The sequence below is a fragment of the Prionailurus viverrinus genome, chromosome A1 (genome assembly GCF_022837055.1).
Source record: "Prionailurus viverrinus isolate Anna chromosome A1, UM_Priviv_1.0, whole genome shotgun sequence".
Lineage (NCBI taxonomy): Eukaryota > Metazoa > Chordata > Mammalia > Carnivora > Felidae > Prionailurus > Prionailurus viverrinus.
Genome location: NC_062561.1, coordinates 220752717 through 220777396, shown reverse-complemented (window position 1 = coordinate 220777396; position 24680 = coordinate 220752717). Strand labels below are relative to the sequence as shown.

The 24680-nt window shown below is 33.1% G+C and overlaps 2 pseudogenes; one reads left to right on the top strand and one right to left on the bottom strand.

Annotated features, from left to right (window-relative positions):
• Positions 1-6637: 6637 nt before the first annotated feature.
• LOC125147608 (uncharacterized) lies at positions 6638-6761 on the bottom strand (annotated as a pseudogene).
• A 3639-nt stretch (positions 6762-10400) lies between these two features.
• Positions 10401-11660, top strand: LOC125172130 (26S proteasome regulatory subunit 4-like; annotated as a pseudogene).
• Positions 11661-24680: the final 13020 nt, after the last annotated feature.

The window sequence follows — 24680 nt, the reverse complement described above, 5'->3', positions numbered from 1 at the left end:
GAAGTGACTAAAGAATGGTAAAGTTATGTTAAATGAAAACAGCAATCATCTTGAAGTAGCTGAACTGGGGACTATTTGATCATCACACAAATAATGACAGTAACATGTTATAACCCATTAATGAAGTAAGAACCCATGAGCCCATACTGTTTATATATATATATATATATATATATATATATATATATATATATATATGTATATATATATATACATACACACACAATTTAATAAATAAATAAGTGACATAGAAGGGAAAGCTTCTCCTTACAGCAAAATTTCAACCTAAAAATGCAGAAACAGATGGAAATGGAAAGTCACAATTTGGAAAATGCAATAGTTACAAAACATAATGGCAAAAATCATCAATGGATGCTAGAGCTATTGGTCAAAAGTATGATGAAAAAGAAGATATTTACAGAATCCTAAATTATTTCCTGTGTGAAGAGTAAAATGGCAACTTTATAACAGCAAATCTTAACAGACACTGCCTTGACCAAGTGATAAGAGTTATCGTCACTAATAATGAGATGTCAAATGGCTCTTAATATAATTCAGTGAGAAGGACACATCAGCATTTCTGTTATTTTCTGGCCAAAATGGGTTACCAGGATCTAATGATGAGAAAACATGAGATAAAGTCAAATTAAGGTTTACCTCCCTCTCTGTTGGTTTGCCTCCCTGTCTGTTTTTACAGAGAACAAACTGAGGGTTGCTGGAGGGGAGGTGGGAGGGGATTGGCTAAATGGGTGATGGGCATTAAGGAAGGCACTTGGGATGAGCAATAGGTGTTGTATGTAAGTAATAAATCACTGGGTTCTACTCCTGAAACCAATACTACACTGTATATTAACTAACTGGAACTTAAATAAATTATGTACTCTAAAAACAAACAAACAAACAAAATGCAAATGCATAGTCAATGACTCAGCACTTTTACTGCAAGGTACATATTTGATAGGTATATGGACAACAGAAAGTCAGGTACATGAATGTGCATATTGTTAAACATTCATAATAGTCAAACTGGGAAGAATCCAAACAGCTGTATAGATTGGATAAATAAATTGTGTTTTCTTCATTAGAAAAAGGCCAGAATAAGGAACATTCTACTAAATAACCAGCCTATATTCTCTAAAATTAATATCTTAAAAAAGGGTTTGTTTTGTTTTGCCCTTTTTCCCCCCATGGTGGTAAGTTTCTTGATTCCAGGTTTACATATTCTCTTTTGTTTTGTTTTTCCCCCTCCTTATCTCATTATATAAAACTTCTATACATAATGCACTCTAGATGTCACTATGTGAAACTGAATAATGGACCTGAATCTCAGTTCAGTTCAAAAATTATTTATTGTGTGAGTACCCTGATTATAGACATAATGCATTTTTTCCCTATCTATACAACAAAGTCTTTGGGCCCATCCCCCATGCTCTGCTTCATGGTAATGTGACAGTGATGATTAACTTACCTTACTAAGACCTTTAAGGGGATGGTCAATGGCTTACTCACCTTTTATCCCTAGCAGTATATATAGCTGGTGAACAAGTTGAATTTGAAACCTATGTTGACTTTTTGGGTCTTGACACTTCCCCTTTGCAAGGACACCAAGGCAGGCCACAGATCCTTTCATTGTCCTTTAGTTCAGATCATGTTTCCATATTCCTCCAACTTAACTCAAATAGATCTACCTGCAGTGGTGAGCATTTCTTCCCAGCAGTTTCAAACTCAGTATTCTAAATGAAATACGTTTGTATTTGTCTTTCTCTAAGTCATGAAAGTACATATGTAAATGTAGGTCAAAGAAGTCCCTCTTATGATACTGTGTTAGTTGTAGTATTTTTAAATTATATAAAAAACAAAATTTTTTAAGAAATATATAAGCCTTACCTTTTACAAAATTCCTCCAGAACATGCCCTCACTTTTGAGGCACATTTCTGGCTACAATAGGTTGCAATCTTTAGCCTTTATTCTCCTAAGGTATTTAGGTGAAATATAAAAATAAATATATAAATATAATATAAATATAAATATATTTATAAATAACATATATTATAAATTATATATATATTTATTTTTATTTTGTTTTTTTTTTTTTTACTGTGTGTGAGTTTTCACTCTATTAGCCAGTGGTCAAATTAATTATGTAGCCAAGTAATTTTTTTTCCTATTTTCATGTAGGATAAATTGATTTACTATTCCTTATACTGTTAAAGAAAAAAAAACTAAGAGAGATTTAGATTTGACTTCATTTTATTGTGATTTTTCAATAAGAAAATGAATAATTAGGAAATGTGCTAATAGAGCTTTTCATGGTCTATATGGGAGGCTGATACGTAAGCCCACATTGGTTACAGCTCACCTTTTTCAAAAACAGGTTTCTAATATAAAAGATTATTCTGAGGTACTGCTTTTACACTTGAAAATAATAAACCTAGGTTCTAGAAACTTAAATGCTACTGAGTGGTCTGTAACTAGTATTAACCCATATTATCTGCATTTACATGTTTGTTAGTTGCAATTATCTTTCTCTATTCTCCCTTCAGGTTTATTTATTTTTTTTGTTTAATTTTTTTTTTCAACGTTTATTTATTTTTGGGACAGAGAGAGACAGAGCATGAACGGGGGAGGGGCAGAGAGAGAGGGAGACACAGAATCAGAAGCAGGCTCCAGGCTCTGAGCCATCAGCCCAGAGCCTGACGCGGGGCTCGAACTCACAGACCGCGAGATCATGACCTGGCTGAAGTCGGACGCTTAACCGACTGCGCCACCCAGGCGCCCCCTCCCTTCAGGTTTAAATAACCAAATAAAACTTCCAAAAGTTTGAAAATATTCAGAATTTTTTTCACCAAACTTAATTAGAATGTGTTGCACTTTATAGAGATTAGTATGGACATAATTACACAAAGACTGTATAAAATGAGGACAATAATATATTGATACTTACTGACTTACAGTTGATTTTGTGTAGGGAATAGCTAAGAGTTTTCATAGAAATAATTTTTAATACTGCATGTCCTGTTGCATTAAAATGGATCAGTAAGATACCACCCATGGACCAAATCTGTCCAGAGGTCCAAATGTGGCCTGTTGCCTGTTTTTGTAAATAAAGTTTTATTGGAAAAAATCCCCCCCCATTCTTTATGTAGATTTTATGGCTGTTTTCATATTACAGTGACAGACTTAAGAATTTGTCATACAGACCAAGTGCCCACAAAATTTAAAATATTTACTACCTGACTTCTTTATGAGTTTGCTGACTATGCGTTACAAGGAAATTTTCAGGCAAAATAGTCTCAGATACCTTAGAATATATATATATATATATATATATATATATATATATATATATGTATTACACATATATATATATTCTCTCTCTATATATATATACATGTATATATATACATATATATATACATGTATATATATACATATATATACACATATATGTGTGTATATATATATACACATACATACACACACATATATGTATATTAATGTTATATTAATTCTTGCAATAAATACCCATTTAGCTTTAGCTTTCAATTAATAGTGAAATAGAAATTTTAAACTCAGTGAATTTTAGAAACGAGTACTGAATTAAATGATTCCCTATTTACTAATGTAACCCATTCTCAAACTGAGCAAAGTAGATAAAATATTGCCAAATGTGCAGTGAATATTATATATTTTCTAAAGATTCAGTGTTTGCAAGCATGCATTTTGTCTTATTTTTGTGTTATAGAGAACATGATTGTTTAAATCACTATAAAAATTCTAGGGTTTTGCTATTTCTTTATGTTTTTACATGGATTCTCCTATATATCTTTTTAGTCACTGCTATTCACTCTTATTTAGAAAAATCAATTCTCCTATCCCTTGAAAATGATGAGTAATATTCGGTTTAGGATACCATAAAGTGGTATATGTGAAGAAATATTTAAAATGTAAGGTCCCTACTGAGAAAATTCATTAGCCATTTCAACTGTGCTTAGACCAATATTTTTTTCAGTCATGGTCATTACTTTTTATACTGAGAGATAGTTCAGGTTAATTTTTCTCTTTCTATCTATAATGAAATATCCACATATGCAAAGCAACATTGAGCGTTCCATTCCAGGGATGAAATACTTTTTACTCATTGATTATGTTCAGTAGTTGTAGTTGAAATATTAAAAAATAGTTTGAATTCCCTACTTCATTTTTAGATGTAACAATTTTTAAATTTCATCCATGTGCCACTTAAAGTTATATTGAATTTCTCCATAGAATCACATTTTAGGAATTGCTAATTAAACTCAACAGTTTCTTTCACCACTATGGACCCTGAAACTAGAGGATATAAGTACTTGTGCACGGTCACCTAAGTTCTCATTGCAAGACTCCTTCTTCCTGCTTCTACTGGTTACACAATATTTGTAAACCTAGTACCTAAAATAGTAATTCCATTTTACTATAAATATTGCCAGAAGTTTTCAAAATAATCAAGTTTGCATGCATTAAGTGCTAGAAAGCTAATTAAGAATGGAAAATTTAAGATTACTCTTATCAGTTTAGTATGTCATGACTACACATAAAAATCTCTGACGTCTTTGCTTCTATGTTAGCTCACTGCTTCACCACATTTAAATAAAGCAGGTAACAAGGACCGCTCTAGTATTTGAACAGCAGTTCAATTTGAAAGCAATTCAATGAGGGTAACCACTAACTCAATTAATCCAGTTAGATGAGCAATAAGTAGTAAATAATTGATTTTCATTAGATATTGAGAATATATTAGGTTACTTTGGGTTAGCCAAACAAGCAGTTTCTTATTTTGGTCCATTTAAGTTACAGAATGTGGACTGAACACATTTTTAATATATTATTGATCTCATAGACAAGAACAGCCACATCCTGTAAGTAGAAAAATTTGAATCATAATTAAATCACATGGGATTTTTTTTTCTCAGTCTCCTTAGGTATTAATAAAAGGTCTTGCAGGTGAACACATTAATCTAATTTTTAAATTATACTTCTTGGAGTTTATAATTTTATTTTAGCTTCAAATTATGGCCCTGTTTCAGCTCTAAGATTTTTCTTTTTTAGAGGCATAATTAACAAATGGAAAATTATTATTTCTCAAAAAGTAAACAATATATTTGCATACATATGAGAAAATATGAAGTCAATATATTTAATAGAAACAATGGTTTTAGATTACTTTTATGCAAAGGGCAGCTTTATATATAAAACTTTAGAGAGAAACAACAAGAAGTAATCATTGTTGAAAGGAATATAAGAATATTCAAATAATTTTAACAATATAAAGCAGTTTTATTATAATTATCATTTTTTGTTATGACTTCAAAATATTCCTTTTAATTATTTCTTAGGGCTAATGGGAATATATGTTTACTATCAATTTTTTTTTCCATTTTAGCAAAATGTACTCTTTTTATCCTAGCTTCCAGTCATCCCTGTACTATTATTACTGTTTTTTACAAACTGCTATAAGAAGTGCCTGGGTGGCTTAGTCAGTTGAGCATTTGACTTTTGATTTTGGCTCAGGTCATGATCCCAGGGTCGTGGAGTAAAGCCCTGCATAGGGCTCCATCCTGAACTTGGAGCCTGCTTAAGATTCTCTCTCTCTCCCTCTCTCTCTCTCTCTCTCTCTCTCTCTCTCTCTCATTCTCTCTCCCCATAAAAAAAAGAGAGAAAGAAAGAAAGAAAGAAAGAAAGAAAGAAAGAAAGAAAGAACTAGAGATAGTCACACTGGATAAAATGTTAACACCTCTCTTGATCTTTCCTTCCTCCTGAATTATTTCATCTATTCATCTTGTAAACTGTGGAAAAAGCAAATCATATTTGGATATTAGAAAGTAGTCAAAGGTAAAGAAAGAAAAAATAACTCAGTTTATTTGTGTTAATGGGAAAACCCAGCGATCTTTAAACATTTTTTCTTCCCATGGGGGTATCAATTTGGTAAACACATTTTTACCAATGTGTAAATTTGTAAGCATATACTTATAAGTATAGAATATGGTGGTCAGTTTGGTCAAACAATACTTAGGTGTTGTGGTGAAAGTATTTTGTGAATAACATCTACAAAGAGTTAATTTTAAGCTAAAAACAACAACAATGACAAATTACCCTTGATAATGTGAGTGGGTCTCATGCAATCACTTGAAGGCCTCATAAGCAGAAACTGGGGTTTCCCTGAAAGGAAGGAATTCTGCTTGAAGACTGTAATACAAATGTCTTGTCCAGTTTCGATCCTGCTCACACAGTTGTGGAGTCTGGTGACTTTGAAATCTACACGGCAGACCAGCCAACTGGAAACTCAGGCAAGAGTTGAAGTAGCAGTCATGAGTCTGAGATGGTGGGGGCAGGACAGTAGGCTGGAAACTCAGGCAGGAAATGTAAGCCTTTTTAATCAAAAAGCATGAGTTTTCCTACTCTGTTGTCATGACTGTTTGACTCTTGGGGTTTCCTTGAATTTGCATATTAATTTTAGGATCAGTTTATAAACTCTACAAAAAGCCATCTGGAATTTTGATAGTATTTCATTGAATCTATAGATCATTTACAGACTAGTGCTTATCCAAGAACTCAAAATACCTTTCCATTTTTTTTCATGTATCTTTAATATCTTTAGATAACGTTTTGTAATTTTCAGTGGGGAAATCGCAGGGGTCAGCACATCCGGAGTGCAATGGATAAGCCTCGCCCTGGGAAAACCACCTTCGTGATCATGGTATCTCCCCTGCCAGGTAAGTATTGTGTGCTTCCTTTTCTTAAACTTATTTCCAAGTATTTAGACTGGGTTATGCTACTGTAAATGGAATTATTTTCCTATTTTCATTTTTGGTTATTTTTTTCCTAGCAGGCAGAAATGAGATTGAGTTTTGTATATTGGTCTCATATCCTGTAAACTTGCTGAAATTACTTATCAGCCTAATAGGTATTCTGGGTTCCTGAAGATTTTTTTTCACATAATATCATGTCATGTGCAAATAGAGACAGTTTCCTCCACCCTTTCTTTTTTTTAATTTTTAAGTTTATTCATCTATTTTGAGAGAGAGAGAGAAACATAGCACACGGACAGGGGGGGACAGAGAGAGGGAGAAAGAGAGAAAGAATCCCAAGCAGGCTCCATGCTGTCAGCACAGAGCCTGATGCAGGACTCAAACCCACAAACTGCAAGATCATGACCTGAGCCGCAGTCAAGAGCCTGACACTTAACTGACTGAGCCACCCAGGCTCCCCTCTTTTTCCCTTTCAAATCCGCATGTGTTTTATTTCATTTCCTTCTCTAACTGCCCTCTGTAGGACCTGTAGCACCTGCGGTACAATGTAAATAGAAGTGATGACAGGGAACACTCTTGTCGTTTCAGATGTTAGTGGGAAAGCATTTACTCTTTCACCATTATACATTATGTTAGGAGTGAGATTTTTGTACTTGCTCTTTGTTTGGAGGAAATCTCATCTGTTCCTAAATTTTTTATTGCTTTATAGTGAAAAGGGCCCTGAGTTTTGTCAAATGCTTTTTCTGAGTCTATTTTGATGATGATATTCTTGTTCTATTAATATGGTGTTGTTACATTGAATGGTTATTTTATGTTGACTCAACTCTGCACTCCTAAGTCAGTTCCATAGTCAGTGTAAAAATCTTTTAATATACCACTAGATTTGTTTTCTAGTATCTTACTGAGAATTATTGTGTCTATCTCCTTAAGAGATATTAACCTTTAGTTTTCTTCTCTATGATGCCTTTCTCTGGCTTCATAATAGCATAATACTATCCTCATAGAATGAATTGAGAAATTTTCCTTACTCTTCTAGTTTTTGGAATAATTGTTAAAAGACTGATGTTAAATACATGACATATAATCCTTCTGATATGCTGTTGCATACATAATTTGTGGAGGAGTTTTAAATCTTTATCTATATGGGATATTTGTTTTATTTTCATCATATTTACTTGAGAGAGAGAGAGAGTGTGTAGGAGACAGGGGCAGAAGGAGAGAGAGAGAGAGAGAGAGAGAGAGAGAGAGAGAGAGAGAGAATCTTAAGCAGTCTCCACACTCAACGCAGGGTCCAATGTTGGGTTTGATCCCACGATCATGACCTGAGCACAAACCAAGGGTTGGGTTCATCTGAGCCACCCAGGCACCCTGTCTTGGTTTTTTAACTTGTGAATTCTTTGTCTGGTTTTGCTATCAGAGTGACATTTACCTCACTGAATAAGTGGAGTATGTTTCTTCTTCTTCTATTTCTCAGAAGAATTTGATAAAGATGGTTGCTAATTCTTCATATATCTGGGGGAATTTGCCAATGAAACTATCTGCTTGGGTTTTTCTTTGTTTGGTGTTTGATTTTTAATTCATTCTCTTGTTGTATGTGTGTTATTATTTACCTTTTTGTATTAAAAATGTTTATTTAAACATTTAAAAAGTGGAAATTCTCAATTTTATAAGAAAAGAAAAAAATCATATGCTGAAGTCTCTAAGATCTATGGTCACTTTCATTATGGCATATTATTAAAATTGTTCTACTTTATTATTCGTTATTGTTGTTAACCACTTACTCTGCTTAATTTTTAAATTACATATTATCATAAGTACATATGTATTGGAAAAAAACAGTACATACAGGTTTCAGTAATATCTGTGGTTTCAGGCATCCATCAGGGGTCTTGGAACATCCCCCCACAGATGAGGAGGAACTCATCTCTTAATTCTCTTAATTACTCTTTCTCCACATTCTCTTAATTACTATAGCTACAGGGTTGGCATTACCATCAGGCAAAGTGATCCCTCCCATTTTATTCTTATTTTTCAGTGTTGTTTTAGTTATTCTAAAGTCTCTTCCTTTCCATATAAAACGTAGAATAATGTTTTCTATGTCTGAATCTTGCTTGGATTTTGATAGGGATTTCATTAAATGTTGACATCTTTTCTACATTGTCTTCAAATCTTTGAACACACTATGTCTCTCCATTAAGAATTCTTTATCTCAGTAGTAATTTGTAATTTTTAGCACATAGATCCTATAGCATATTTTGTTAAATTTGCATCTAAGTATTTTACTGGAGCATTTTTCTGAGTATTACTTTTTGGTCTCCATATATTTATTGTTAGTACAAATGTGATTTTTTTGTATGTTGACCTTATATTTGCAATCTTGCTGAATTCACTTATTAATTCTGAGGGGTTTTTTTTCCTCAATACAAATAATCATCCCATTTTCAAATAGTGAGAGTTTTATTTCTTCCTTTCAATGTGTATGATTTTTATTGCCATTTTTTTTACTCTTTAAAATGGGAACAACTTCCAGTACTATATGGAATGAGAGTGGACATCTTTGTTTTGTCCCTAAACTTACAGGGAAAATAATCACTATTTTAATGTCAAGCATGATGTTTCTTGTAGATTTGTTGAAAGTGTCCTTATCAAGTTGAGAAAGATCCCCTCTATTCCAAGTTTGTGTGAGAGTATTTATCATACATGGGTATTGATTTTTAAACGCCTTTTCTGCATCCATTGATATGAGCATATGATTTTCTTCTTAGCCTATTGATGTGGTATATTACATTGACTGATTTTAAAATAAGTTACCAGACTTGCATATCTGGAATATATCCCAGTTAGTCACAGAATATAATTATTTTTAAACATTGCGGATGTGATTTGCTAATATGTTATGAGGAATACTTGCACAGCCTTTTGAGTTTCCCTACTTTCCCTTAGCATAATGTGTTTGATTGATTCTTTTTGTTGCATGTATCTGTAGTTTATTTCTTTTTATTACTTTCATTTCATGGATAAATAGAGTTTATCCATTACTTGATTGAGGGGCATTTGGGTTGTTTATACTTTTTACTGGTTATGAATAGAGCTATGATAAACCTTTGCATAAAGGCTATGTGCAAATATAAGTTTTTATTTCTCTGTAGTAAATACATGGGAGGGATCTTTAGTTCACATGGTTAGCACATATACAAATTTATAAGAAATGACCACACTATTTTCCAGAATTATTATATAATTTTACAGTTCTTCCACAATGTACAGGATTTCTAGTTGCACTCCACATATTCACCAATTCTTGGTATGATCAGTTTTGCTTATTTATTTTCCTCAATTTTATCCATTCCTGTAGGCAGGTGTGTAGTAGCATTTCATTTTGGTATTAATTGGCATTTCTCTAGAGCCTAAAGATGTTGAACTTTTTTTTTTTGATGTGCTTATTTTCTATCCATAATTCTACTTTGTTGTAGTTTAGTTCAAGTATTTTGAGTTCCTTTTTATTGGATTGTTTGCTTTCTTATTATTGAACTTTGAAATTTTTTATCTATTTCAGAAATAATTTCATTATCAGCACTTCTGGTAGTGGCGGTTGGAGGGGCTGAAGCAAGATGGGTCAAAGTCAGAGTGGTGGTCATGGCCCTGGAGGTGGCAAGAAGGATGAAAAGGACAAGGAAAAGAAATACACACTTCCCGGGCCAACTAGAGTGGGGAAAAAGAAAAAGAAGACAAGGAGATCAGATGCTGTCAGCAAGCTAACACGGAGATACCTCACACTCCATGCCAGTTAAAGTTACTGAAAAGACTATTTTCTCATGGAGGAAGAATTCATTAGAGATCGGGAACAAATGAAACTTTTAGAAGAAAAGCAAGAGGAGGAAAGATCAAAGGTGGATGATCTGAAGGGAACCCAATGTCAGTAGGAATGTTGGAAGAGATCATTGAGGGCAATCATGCCATCGTGTCTACATCTGTGGGCTCAGAACACTACGTCAGCATTCTTTGCTTTGTAGACAAGGATCTGCTGGAGCCAGGCTGCTCGGTCTTGCTTAGCCACAAGGTATATGCCATCATAAAGGTGCTCATGGATGACACAGACCCTTGATCACAGTGATGAAGGTAAAAAAGCACCCTTGCCAGGAAACTTATGCTGCTGTTGGGGGGCTGGACAACCAAATCCAGGAAATTAAGGAATCTGTGGAGCTTCCTCCAACTCATCATGAATATTATGAAGAGAGGGGCATAAAGTACCCAAAAGGGGGTCATTCTGTGCCACCTGGCACAGGTGAAACCTTATTAGCCAAAGCAGTAGCAAACCAAACCTCAGCCACTTTTTTGAGTGGTTGGTTCTGAACTTATTCAGAAGTATCTAGGTGATGGGCCTAACCTCCTTCAGGAATTGTTTCAAGTTGCAGAAGAATATGCACCATCCATCGTGTTTATTGATGAAATTGATGCCACTGGAACAAAAAGTTATGTCTCAAATTCCAGTGGTGAGAGAGAAATTCAATGAACAATGCTGGAACTGTTGAACCAGTTGGATGGATTTAATTCAAGGGGTGTCATGAAAGTGATCATGGCCACAAACAAAATGGTAACTTTGGATTCAGTACTCACCAGACCAGGCTGCATTGACAGGAAAATTATGTTCCCCCTGCCCGATGAAAAGACTAAGAAGCACGTCTTTCAGATGCACGCAAGCAGGATGACCTTGGCCAATGATGTTACACTGGATGACTTGATCATGGCTAAAGATGACTTCTCTGGGGCCGACATCCAGACAATCTGTACAGAAGTTGGTCTGATGGCCTTGAGAGAACATAGAATGAAAGCAACAAATGAAGACTCCAAAAAAATCTAAAGAAAATGTTCTTTATAAAAAAGAAAAACAAAAACAAAAAACAAGGCAGCATCCCTGAGGGGCTCTATCTGTCGGAGTGTCCTGACTCCTCAGAGGTATGAGGTTGGGAAAGTTGCCCAGAGGAACCCATGTTCCAGTTGATCTTTCTTAGTAAAACCTCCTGTGTCCCTTTTTGAGTGTGATGTGCAGGGTGCCCGCTGGGCTGCCTTCATCTGTTGGTCACGTGCGGTACTCTCCCCCAAATAAGGCGAGCTCCTTTTCAAAAAAATCAAAACAAAAACAAATAAACAAACAAAAAACAAGAAATAATTTCTTTATCAAATGTTTTATTTCAATCTGTGACTATTAATTTTTATGCAAACTAACTTGTCAATTTGCTTTTTATATATTTTTCTTTGGTTTTCTAAAAAGTCTGTGCCTTAGTCAAGGTTCCAAATGTATTCTAATATGTTTCATCCTAAAAGTTTTGTAACTTTATTCTTTATATTTAAGTCTAAGATCTCCTTTGGGCTCATGTTTGTTTATGTTACAAAGAATGGGTTCAGGTTAATTTTTGTGTGTGTAAAATTTGTGTTCGTTTAATTCCCAAAGGCATTCATATATACTGTGTGCTAGTATTTCATATAGTAACTAATAAAATTACTTATAATTAAACCTCTCAAAAGTCATTTCGTTGCTCTTGACCTTTTTTCAAAGTATTTGGACAGTACCACTAACAGTAGTGCTTTAACACATATTTTCTTCTACCCTGAGCTGTGCCAGACTGTTCCCTGCTGCAACTTGACCAAAATATTTAAAAAATCTCAGGGCTCATGTTTCAGAGAACTTGTTTTACTTTCACAATTGTCTAGGGTTGACTTCTATGTTGCTAAAAAGTTTAAGCATAGTTCATAAACTTGATGTTTGCACTCATACAATTTATATACTACATTAAAAAAAGTAGTGAGGACTTATGATAGCTTCCATAGCTTTTAAGGACTTCATATTAAAATTTTCAAATAATTAGTATGTCAAGATGTCTCAGTCCATGGCTTTTTCCCTCCCCTAGGTGATTGTTTCTATTTTTAATATTTAAAAAGAAATCTCTCCAGGATCTTAAGGGAAACAAAGCCAAGATCATCTTAAAAAGCTCTATATGACATAGAGATGTATATGTATATAACTATTTAACACATTTTTATTCTTAAATATATTCTTATAACTAAAAGTAAAGAAAGTAAGCTTAATATGAATCATATTTAAATAGATAATACTGTTGATATTAAAAATTATCTATATTACAGCATTCAAATTGGGCAAAAGTCTTAAAATGATCAAAAGAAACACACTATAATTAAAATAACAAAGATTCTAAGCATTAAGAATAGAGCCACATCACTATTTCAAAGGAAAGCTGATAGATCAGAAATAGCAACTACATTATTAACAACTGTTAATCATGTTATTCATTGAATAATCCACACGTTTCCTGTCTGATTTGAAATGCCGGTTTTATCTAATAAATTTCTTCTTTATTTAATAATTTGTGTTCTGCTCATTGATCTGCATATTTGTTGCTGGGCCAGCATCACAATTATTTAATCAATGGATTTTATAATACCTTTATATTATTTATGGAAACAGTACACATACTATTCTATCTTTTATGCATTTCATTTTCCATGTGAATTTTAAAGTAAATTTTTAAGTTTGTGGGGGAAATCTACAATTTAAAATAAAATTATATGACTCCCTAAATTGAGGAAATCTGATTTTTCTGCCATTTATTTTACCATTAAAGAATTATTAATTAGTCTCCATTTACTGAAATGCAATTGTGGTGTATATTCAAGATACTTTTAACCTATAAACCTTGATTATTTATTGTTAATATATTTTTGAGTTATGATACAATTTTGAGTGTTATTTTTAAAAGTATCTTTAATTTTCCTTGGAGAAGTTACTGTTAAAATTGATGAAAGCTTTTAATTCTGAAGAATAAACTCATAAATTATCAAATAACCATGTTCTGTCCATTCATTTTCAATTATTCTCAATTAATAAAAATAACATGAATTTATGATATATATCTGTGAGAAGAATTATAACCATAATCCATAGATATTTATATTATTTGCCAAATACTCTTTATAAAATAAAGAATTTTCCACTTGATCAAATAGGTATCTTGAGGTTCACCTAATTTTTAAGTGGTTAGGTAGTTTAAATATTTTGTTAATATGTTATTATTTTACTGTACTGTGATAATGTCAATTTTGTTAATAATCCAAGGGAAATTATTTTTTTCAATATGGTTTCCAAACACTTTGACCTGTTTATTTCACCTGTTAATTCATGACACCTGTTTGTTTCTTTGCTCAATTTCCAGTTCCCATACTTACTTTCATTTTTAAAATTTTGTGTTGAAATATATCTCATAGTATAGGCACAATGGACGATCCCTTTATATCTCTCCACTGAGAAATACAATAATGAATAAGAGTCTTTTGGCTCTCTTGTGTCCTATAAAGATACATATGCCTCTCTCCTTGTTTTGCCCTATTATATCTCAAATTAAACTCTTCATTACATAAGGAGCAGAATCACTGTGTTTAGCTTGATACATACATTGTCTCATGTGATTTCATACACTTTTTTTTTAGGAGACCAGTAGACTGACAAAGTGACCTTCCTCAAACTTACTTCAGCTATCACAACTTATGTTTGATTTCTTTGCCTATACCCAAAATGAACACTTGCACTATGTAATTTTCAAAATTTAAGTAAAAATGTATGTGAATTCCTCAACAAATCGTTATTTGCACTGTTATAACTCTAAGAACTATTTTATAAAAGTTCAGTATAATTATGAAATTCAATGTTCTATCTGTATACAAAGATTAGTAAAATCACAGAATTAAAAAGTGTACCGCATTCAGGGGTGTCTGGTTATAAATGTGTACGTTTGTGAGCAGGTATTTACATGCTTATTTTATATATTAATACATATAAACACAAAACTAGGCACTTGAAATTTTCATGTTGTTTGTAGTTTAACTGTTGAGCTATACCCAAAGCTGAATTTTGTCCTCTCTTTATCTATACCTTGTTCGGCAGTGAAAATGTTGGTATGCGTAAATTATCCCATAGATCCTAATAAGAACTCAAAGATAGTAGCTTAATACAAAAGAATGTTGAATCAGACATTTTATCATAATGTGGTGCAAAAGGTTATGAGAATGGCTAAAAACAGTTATAAGGAATGGGTTAAAATAAGTTAATGGCCACAAAGGTACCTGTATGTTTTGTTTAATTTTAACAAAAATTTGAAGCTGTTTTTGAAAGATTCTGATGTGATGAGTAGCATCTGCTCTTATTTTGTTATATAACAATTTGCATAAAATCTATTAAGTTTGCTGTACTGCATGCTTCAGGAATTTAATAACCCAGAATTATGGATGATATACAGTACTTGGTAACAAATGTTAATAAACAAAAATTGTACTTCTAGCTAGAAATACATATAGAAACTAATATGTAATTTGAGGGAGAATAAATTGATTGCAAATTGTTTTCATCATTTTTAGTAATTAATTTGTTCTAATTAAGAAGGTGTGATTTGTATTTCTATGCTTCTAATTCTTTGGAGTACTACAGAAAATGCAGTTTCATCATTAACTTGATTGCACATAATGGGTATCATAAAATGCCTTTCATAGACTCTCTTTCTCTCTTGCACTCCCTCTTCTTTATAAAGTAATGAATCCATATGAAATTATCTGTTAGTTGTAAAAATGAGAAGGTTACATGATATCTATGAGGCCTTGGGTACAACAAGGTTGCCATCCCTTTCTATTCTTCTAGAAAAGTTATTGCTCTCTCTCTTCCAAAATGAATTATTTCTGTTTTACCTCCACTGGGGCAAAGAATATACTCAAGACATGATTTTACATCAATCTTTTAGCATAATATCTATACTTTAGGCACATACATTCCATTCCTATACTCTGCTAAAGCCAAGGTTATTACATAATGCAAATGTATTCAGCCTTTCATTAACGACCTTTATTATAAACTGTAAAGGTTTAAGAGTGTGTGCAGGTGTTTCTGTACAAGTGGAATATAGGACGATACATAAAAACATAAGGTTTAGAGTCTTAGATCCCTATACCCAAATTTGGATTTTACCTCATATTAGCTGAGAGAACTTAGACAAAGTTATTTTCTAATCATAAGATTCTTTCCAGAAATAAGGAAACCCAAGGATTAACCTGTAGATTAAATGGAATAGAAAATATGTAGCTGGTGCCCAGCACAGAGAAATGACATAATAAATGCTGGTATCTTTAAAGCAATTCATGTTGATGTCTGTTCAAAACCACGAAGCATTCTGACTTTGCAAACAATAATTTGCAGAGCCAAATAGAAATTATTATAATATTCCTGACACATTTTATTTTGTGGCACAGAGAGACATTCTAAGTGTGTGTGGGGTGTGTGTGTGTGTATTTTCTCCTTTGTATCTGTCAGTCCATTAACAATAAACAAATAAGGATAATTTTGAGTGACAACAATGAAGTATTTTCGGTATATTCTGGGCATTTCAAGTCAACCAAAACCTATTATTCCAACCTATTAATCTTTGCCAAAATTGTTATTTTTGGAAGTGGCTAAAAATAATTTTGTTTTTATTTATCTTAAAAGTTTCTCTTAATTCCTCATGTTTTATTCACTTTGAACAAAAATTGAGAAAAATGGCCTCAGTCAGCCATCCAGCCAACCAATCAAAAATTGAATATCGAGGATGTATTATACGCCAGACACAGATGATAGGCCTCCAAGAAACAACAAAATAGTCATATTTCCTACATGAAGAAGGTCTCAGTTTAGTCAAATATACACAAGTACAATGCATTAAAATGTGTTTCATATCAGGAATATATAAAAGACACTAAAAGAACACAGAGTGAATGACCCTATTATTGGCTTAGCAGAGATATGATAGTCAAAATAATCCTTGAAAATGTTCTGGAAGTATGAAAAGGAATTCATGGTAGGGAAAAAATATGTCAGTTTTTTTTTAATAACAACAGAAACTAAAGTACTAATAGGATTGAAAACAGGAAGAGTTTCAAATGATTACAACTCCTAATATCTCTATTCAGTATCTTTCCCAAATAATTATATATTACCCCAACATAAATCAGTATAATCTTGCTTACAGTAATTATTTTAGAGTAAAAAATTGAGGATAATAAACCATATTTAACTATTATTTTACAATGTTATCAAAAACTTCTAAATATCAAAAGCCTTCGACATAATATTTGATAATGTTGCTATTATCTCTCTAATAAACACACTGTAGTGAAACAGGATAACAATGTCATCTGTGATCATATAGCCAATAAATGAATGCAGTTGTATCAAAATAACATCCAGCTTACTAAATCCTGTGCACTTTCGACTCTACCACTTCTGACTCTTATCATTTTTAAACACTTTTATCCTTTTGTTGTTGTTGTTGTTGTTCACAGGGTAACTAGTTTAGTGGCTTGGACAGACCTATCTATCTACATCATATTCATGTCACTCAAAACACATGTAGTGAGTGCCTGTTATCAACCGAATACCCTTCTCGTCATGAGAGATACAGGAGAAAACTAAACCAGTCTTGCCTAGGAACCTGGCCAATGGGTAAAATCAATTAGAACACAAGTAACTGCAGTGTGTAATCTGAACAAATGAGTCTAACATGCCTGGAGTATAATTAATCACATTCCTCCTATTTCTATAAAGGAAGTTTAAAATGTTGAAACACTGTCAAAACAAAAATTACACTGAACAAAGTTCAACAGTCAAGGAAGACTTTCTTCATGGCTATTGGAAGAGTGGAGAGGGGACAGAACTCCCTTTGAACTCAATTCCACTCAGAGGAAAGGTGGGAGGGTTCTTAAGCCCTGGACTTTCTTTCATGGCTATTGGAAGAGTGGAGAGAGGACAGAACTCCCTTTGAACTCAATTCCACTCAGAGGAAAGGTGGGAGGGGTCTTAAGCCCTGGAGTAAGTTAGTACAAAAGTACTGAGGACCTCAGGGGGTGGCATTGGTGTATAGGATGTGCCAGGTGCATTCAGTTTTTCCTGAGTTTGCAAGGGTTTTTTTTTTCTTTTTGATCACGGTCATTTGTATTTGCTCATTACTGCCCATTACAGTTAGCCTCTTGCCTTCTTATTGACAGAGGCAGACGGTAGTGCTGTTATCCTTGATGATTACAGTTCAAAGGGATGGCTCCCAGGAACTTGACAAGGGCTTTACTGGTTTGTAAAACTGGCAAGAAACTTCATCTCAACAGGGCACAGAAAGAGTTTATAAGTTTTCTAGAGTAAATATTCTAAGAAAAAAAGAGGTCAGGGTCTAGAGTCAGGTGGAAGCATCTAAAAGTTAGTCAAGCTGGGGGAAACGTTAGTCTTCCTTGGGTACTAAACATGTTTGATTGCCAGGAGCATGGTTTTTACATGCTGTTTCTTCCTTCTTATCTCCACTGTATTATTCAAGGCCCTTGGGCACTTAAATCACACTCTGGTCACTCATGTGGTAGAAACGTCTTGTTTAATGTATTTTGTTTAGACTGCAAATTGTTGTTTCTAAAACTAATATAGGCAATATTTTCAATTGGGATATCTCATATATTTTAATAACTAGATATTTTGCTGCCCCCTTCAAAATGTAAAAAAAAAAATCTGCCTTCTTGAGCATTTGTATTTGTAACCCCCATCTTATTAATCTAAAGGAAAATAACACTCTCCATAAGCAAGTAATAGGAAGCCTGGTGTCTAAAAGTCCACTGTTGCCATTTCTGTCACTGATCCACTCCACCATGTGGTGTAGCTGTTGGATATTAATTAGCTTTCTTTAAGTGTTCTTTGGCTTTCTCTAAGCCCAGAACAGTGTGGTCTTCCAATGAAGAAATCTATGAAGAAAACTGTGTTTGCATAAGCCACAATGAATTCACCTTATTTAAGTAGACTTACCTATAATCAAGGCATAGTCTGTATTTACTACAGATAACTAATTTCAGAGCGTGTTTTAAGAAACTTGTATCTCAGATGTACACCAGATCATGTTCTTGTTTGGAAGGTGTTCTATTTAGTTGAAAAACTATTGAATAATGGACCATTTTCAGATGTCATCATTACATATAAGTACTTCTTTATTTATTCAATGACTTAAATGTAGACATGGAGTTTGATTTAACAATATTAGCAGATGTCTCTGGGTTATTTGCAATAACTAATTTAACTCTTTTATATGGTTGCATTGCACCAGGCATCTTGACCAGCATTGAAAGGACAAAATTTAGCAGACACAATTTTTGGAAAGTAATCAGTCCATGTAAACAAAGGGTCTTAGAATTTTAGTTCATTTGCTTTACGACTCTGCTTCCTGAAACAGCTAATCAGGCTTATTTACATTACTCAACTGACAGTATTCAGACATAAGGGTAAAAAATAACAATTCTCTTAACATATTAGTGAAATATTTCAGTAGTGTTGAGTTCAGTCTGCAGGCAACCTTTAGGAGTGGGATCAATAGTTTACAGTAAATCCAGTAGCTATACATAATTATTAAATCAATCAATAAACAAATTAATACAGACCTTATAGGAGGTCTGAAAAACTTATAATTCAAGGGAAAGAGAAGGCTAACTCTGTTAGTTGATAATAAGGCTATATTGTAAAAGATGAGCCTATATTTGTAAGTGTTCTCCTTAAAATAAATTATGTATTTTTCTAAAGAATATTATTTTTATTTTACATTTCAATATTCATTATGATAGTATTTTACATCTCTATATGTAAACCGATGTTGAGGACCCAGAATAATAAAATTTGAACAAATATGCTGTATTATTGGCACCAATTGATTTGTGATTTAACACATACAAAAAATAAGTTTTAAATACAGTCCACTAAATTAAAATGGGACATTTATAATTCAAATTCACATAGATAATCCTATATAAATAAATAATCCTCAGAGTCTTCATACACCGTACAAAATTCTTCTGCAGTGTTTATCTAGTAGCCGTTTTTAAAGCTGTGTCTGGAAAAATCAATAAAAATAAGATTCAGGAAGTTTTTGTAGTTTAATTTTAACACAGAGCTTATAAGATTTACCCTAATAAAATTGGAAAAACAAGAAAAATTAAGTTTGTAAAATTGATTTTTAAGGAGTAGAGATTTTCTAGAGCTCAGCAGGTATGTGATAGGATTAAATACTTTCATAGCTAAAAATATGATTCAACAAACAAACGTGTGTTCAACATGAGCTTGGATGTTATAACTGTCTGTGGAATCAGGATTTAACTATAATTTTTAAATTATACTTTAAAAGTGGTAATAATGTAAGTGTGTGTATGTGTTTGCATGTGTAAGTTTTTATATTTTAACACAAAATATGGTGAATAGAAACTATCTGGAGGTTAATTTTAATTAAGTTGCACCAAGAAGCAAAACACAGAACCATTTCAGGATGAGAATGATGCTGGCTCTCTGGTAGAACATCAAATAAGGGAGATTTTAAAAGAGAAGCTTTTCTATTTATTGTCATTTCTATAGTCACAGAGTAAATCAATTAAATGAGACTCCTCATCTTCAAAGGTCAAAATATGTAAGTTTGTAAGTTTGTAGAAAACATACTGGAAGTTCTATGGCCATTATCAATTTTAGCTCTTTAAAATGCAAATGATCAAAAACACATATTGACTTAAGAAAAAAGGAACATTTATTAGCTTATGTAACTCAAAGGTTCCAATATGTCTATAGATGAACATTCAGATGGTCTAATAACATCATGCTCTTGCTTCTTTATTTCCACCCTAAGTTCAGCTGAATCTCCCCACAAAACAAGTTGATCTCCAGCAACATCTAACTTTACATTTTATTTTTTGGCAACACAAAGAAGCGGACTGATTACACTTATAATAATTCCACCAACGATTTAAACTAAGTCTCACTGGCCTGGGGTTGCATGCCCATCCCTGTCAGTCAGAGTAGGTTTAGGACTTGCTGCAGTCATAAATAGATACCGTAATGGTAGCTTAACGTAAGGAAGTGTTGTTTGTTGCTCAAGCCATGACTGATGTAGGTCAAAAGACTCTTTCCCACCCTTCCGTCATGCCATCTTTAACTCATGACCTTAAAATCTCCATAGCAGGGGAAGAGAGAGAAAACACACACACAAAAAATACACTCTGAATTGACTTGCCAAGAACTCAGTAACATCCAGCTACTTGAGTGAAGGAGATGCTGGAAAATATATTTTCTCATATGTCCAGAAAGAAGGAAATGAAACAGGATTTGTTTCTGCCATGTATTTCCTTTCCCAATCACTTTTCAGAGAGGTTTGGTTCTCTAATGGACCAGACATATCCACTCCTCAACTGGGGGGGATTAGGGAGGTCAATACCATTCAATTGCAGTGACAATGAAGTTGGGCTGTTTGCCAAAAGAATACATAGTTGTCTTTAGAGCCAAATGAGGGAAAGGAGGCTCAAAAAACAAACTGCCCAGAAATATAAACAGTTGTTCTTTACAAAGTGCAAATAGTGAAATACATCCCTTTTCAATTTTACCAAATGATAATGCAGTCAGTCACACTTGAGTTACTGGTTTTTAAAATTATCCTTATCTTCTCCAACCAAACATATATAATTAAACTGATAGGCTAAATCATTGATTAAAAAATGTGATGGAAATGTTATGCTTAATGATGCTGTATTTTATTAAGTATAATAAAAGAATCAGATTACTACATGTTACAGGTAATCTGTGGAGTTACAGGTAATTTGTGATACATAACCAAATTTGTGGAGATAAATTTAGATTTTTTCAGGAATAATATATTCATAGAATCTTGAAATTTGAAAAAAACATTAAAGTCATTTAATTCACCTAAAATCTTACGTGCAAATAGCTCATCTATGACCGCATGCAGAGTGTATTGAATACATGGTGACTGTGTGTTTTTTTGTTTTTGTTTTTTTAATTTTTTTAACGTTTTATTTATTTTTGAGACAGGGAGAGACAGAGCACGAACAGGGGAGGGTCAGAGAGAGGGAGACACAGAATCTGAAACAGGCTCGAACCCACGGACCGCGAGATCATGACCTGAGCCGAAGTCGGCCGCTTAACCGACTGAGCCACCCAGGCGCCCCAGACTGTGGTCTTTTTTAATGTTTATATACCAACATATTAATAGCTACAACAATTTTATTTATAAAACTATCATCAGAGTTTAATGAAAATTGAATTTCACCCAAAAGTTTTAGCAAGATTAATAGAATGTTCAATTGTAACCTAATAAATGTGTGGTACAAACAGGAATCAGAGGTTCTGAACAATAATGTATACAAAGCTAACATAACTATTTTATTTCTTGGCATTTTATTTTTCAGGTACGAAGTTGGATTAATCCGCTGTCTTTATCAGAAAAAACAAAAACAAAAACAAACAAAACAAAAACAACACACACACACAAAAACACCTTCATCATAATGTATTATATAAGCAATTTCTGGTCCATCATAGTCTCATATAGTTCTTTAAAATATTATACAATAGGCTTAGATTAAAAACATGTGTGGCTACATTCAGTCTGGATGTACCTTTTATTTAGCCCTTTTTCCCACGCCTTTGAAGAAATTCTGTGTAGAAATGCGGTTATCAGGGATCCTAAAAATAGAGATTGTTCAGGGTCACCTGGAAAGGGATCCTGCTGGCTTTGCTATGAGGACACAGCCTAGCTAAGGCTGTGTTGCTTTAGTTAGCAGGGGACAACGATATTTATAAAAGTATTTATTTTAAGAGAAGTGCAGAGATTAGCAATGTAAATCTTTTAAGAAGATGCTGCAACCTGGTGTATAAAAAGATTATTGAAAGACAATAATGTCTCTGTGTTTTCAACTCTTAACAACACATAATCTGCATGTTGTATGTCCCTAGAGAAGAAGAGTAGGACAGGGGAAAGCCATTCTAATTTATATTCATTTACTCGTGCTCTGTGCAGGCAATTACTGAATCCTCGGTTAAATAAATCAGAAATAAATATGTCTCTTCCCATCAACCCATATTCCATTTGAAAATTTTCAAAGAATATTCGTCGAGTTTCCATTTCTATTATAGCTTATTCCTGCAAGGTAATTATTTAGCTCAATTATTTAAACCATTTTCCCTTATCTGAGTAACTCAAAATGACCTCGCTAGAATTTATCAAGTGTCAAAATCGTACTTCCCATTCACAGAAAACTTAGGCCATATAGAAATATGCTAAATGATACCATGAAAATGAAACAACCTGAATAGAGAAAGTGGGAAATTCTACATAGTACAAGGGGCTACATTTAAATAGTGAATAAATAAATACAGTTGACCCTTGAACAGCATGAGTTTGACCATATAAGTCTACTTATAGGCCTATTTTTATTTTTATAAATGCAGTACAGTACTGTAAATCTATTTTGTCTTCCTTATGATTTTCTTAATAATATTTTCCACTCAGAGAGAAATAAAACAATAAATAGACTCTTAATTATAGATAACAAACTGATGGTTACCAGGATGGAGGTGGGTGGGGTGATGGATGAAACAGGTGATGGGGATTAAGGAGTACACTTGTGATGAGCCCCTGGTATTGGATGGCAGTGTTGGATCACTATATTGCATGCCTGAAATTAATATTACACTGTATGCTAACTAACTGGAATTCAAATAAAAACTTGAAAAAATTATTTTCTTTTCTCTAGCATACTTTATTATAAGAATATAGTATATAATATATACAACATACACAATATGTTTTAATCAACTGTTCGTGTTATTAATAAGGCTTATAGTCACTAGTGGGCTATTGGTAGTTAAATTTGGGGGGGATCAAAAGTTATACACAGATTTTCAACTGCATAGGAATTGGCACCCCTAATCCCCATGTTGCTCAAAGGTCAACTACATTCGTCATGAAAAGATAAACTAAGGGAGAAGCTATAATAAGTTTAAAAATGGGCCATATTTGGATCTTCAATCAAAATAAAAAACAACAAAAAAACCCCAGCAGAACTATATTTTTGATACTCTGGAAAAATAACATAGACTGTAGTTACATGGTATGAATTAATAATTTTAAATATTTTGGTGTGATAATGATAATATAGTGAAATCCTTATGTATTTGTGATACATAGTAATGTGTTTATAGGGGAAAAAGGTGTTATTTAGTCTCCTCTTTTGGGGAAGGTGAAGATGAAGAGGAAGTTGGGAGAGACTGCTATTTCAGTGAATTTCCTTATAATTTTGTGATGATGACATTCTGAGGTAATAGAACCATGTAGCTGTAGTTAACTGAGAAAGAAATGAGATTATGCTTAATACATCAGGCAATATCACCACACATAGGTGACAATCAGAAGGGTATGATGTTCAGTTACTAGCAATATTCATTATTACTTTGCATGCATATGTATAAGTTTTCTTTACCTTTATTTTTTTAATGTTTATTTGAGAGACAGAGAGAGAAATAGAGAGTGAGAGACAGAGTGGGGTGGAGAGAGAGAGAGAATCCCAAGCAAGATCTGTGCAGTCAGCACAAAACCTGGTGTGGGGCTCAGTCCCATGAACCTAACTCAAGAGTCAGATGCTTAACTGACTGAGCCATATAATATGGCCATAATATATATATGCAAATATGGCCATAATATATATGCAAATATGCATATATATGTATATGTGTATATATATATATACATATATATATATATACATATATATATATGTATATATATATATATATATATATATATACACACTTTTTGTTTTTAAGAAACAACAGGTTCACAATTGAGTCACTTGTGCAAAACCCCACATCAGCAAGACTTAACACCTAACCTAATTGCATTTTAAGCCCCTCCCAGGAATCTAACCTTAACTAGTCAGTCTGGAATTTCCTGGTCAGCACTACTGAGGTAAGCTGTCCAACAGACCCCTTTCATTCCCTAAAG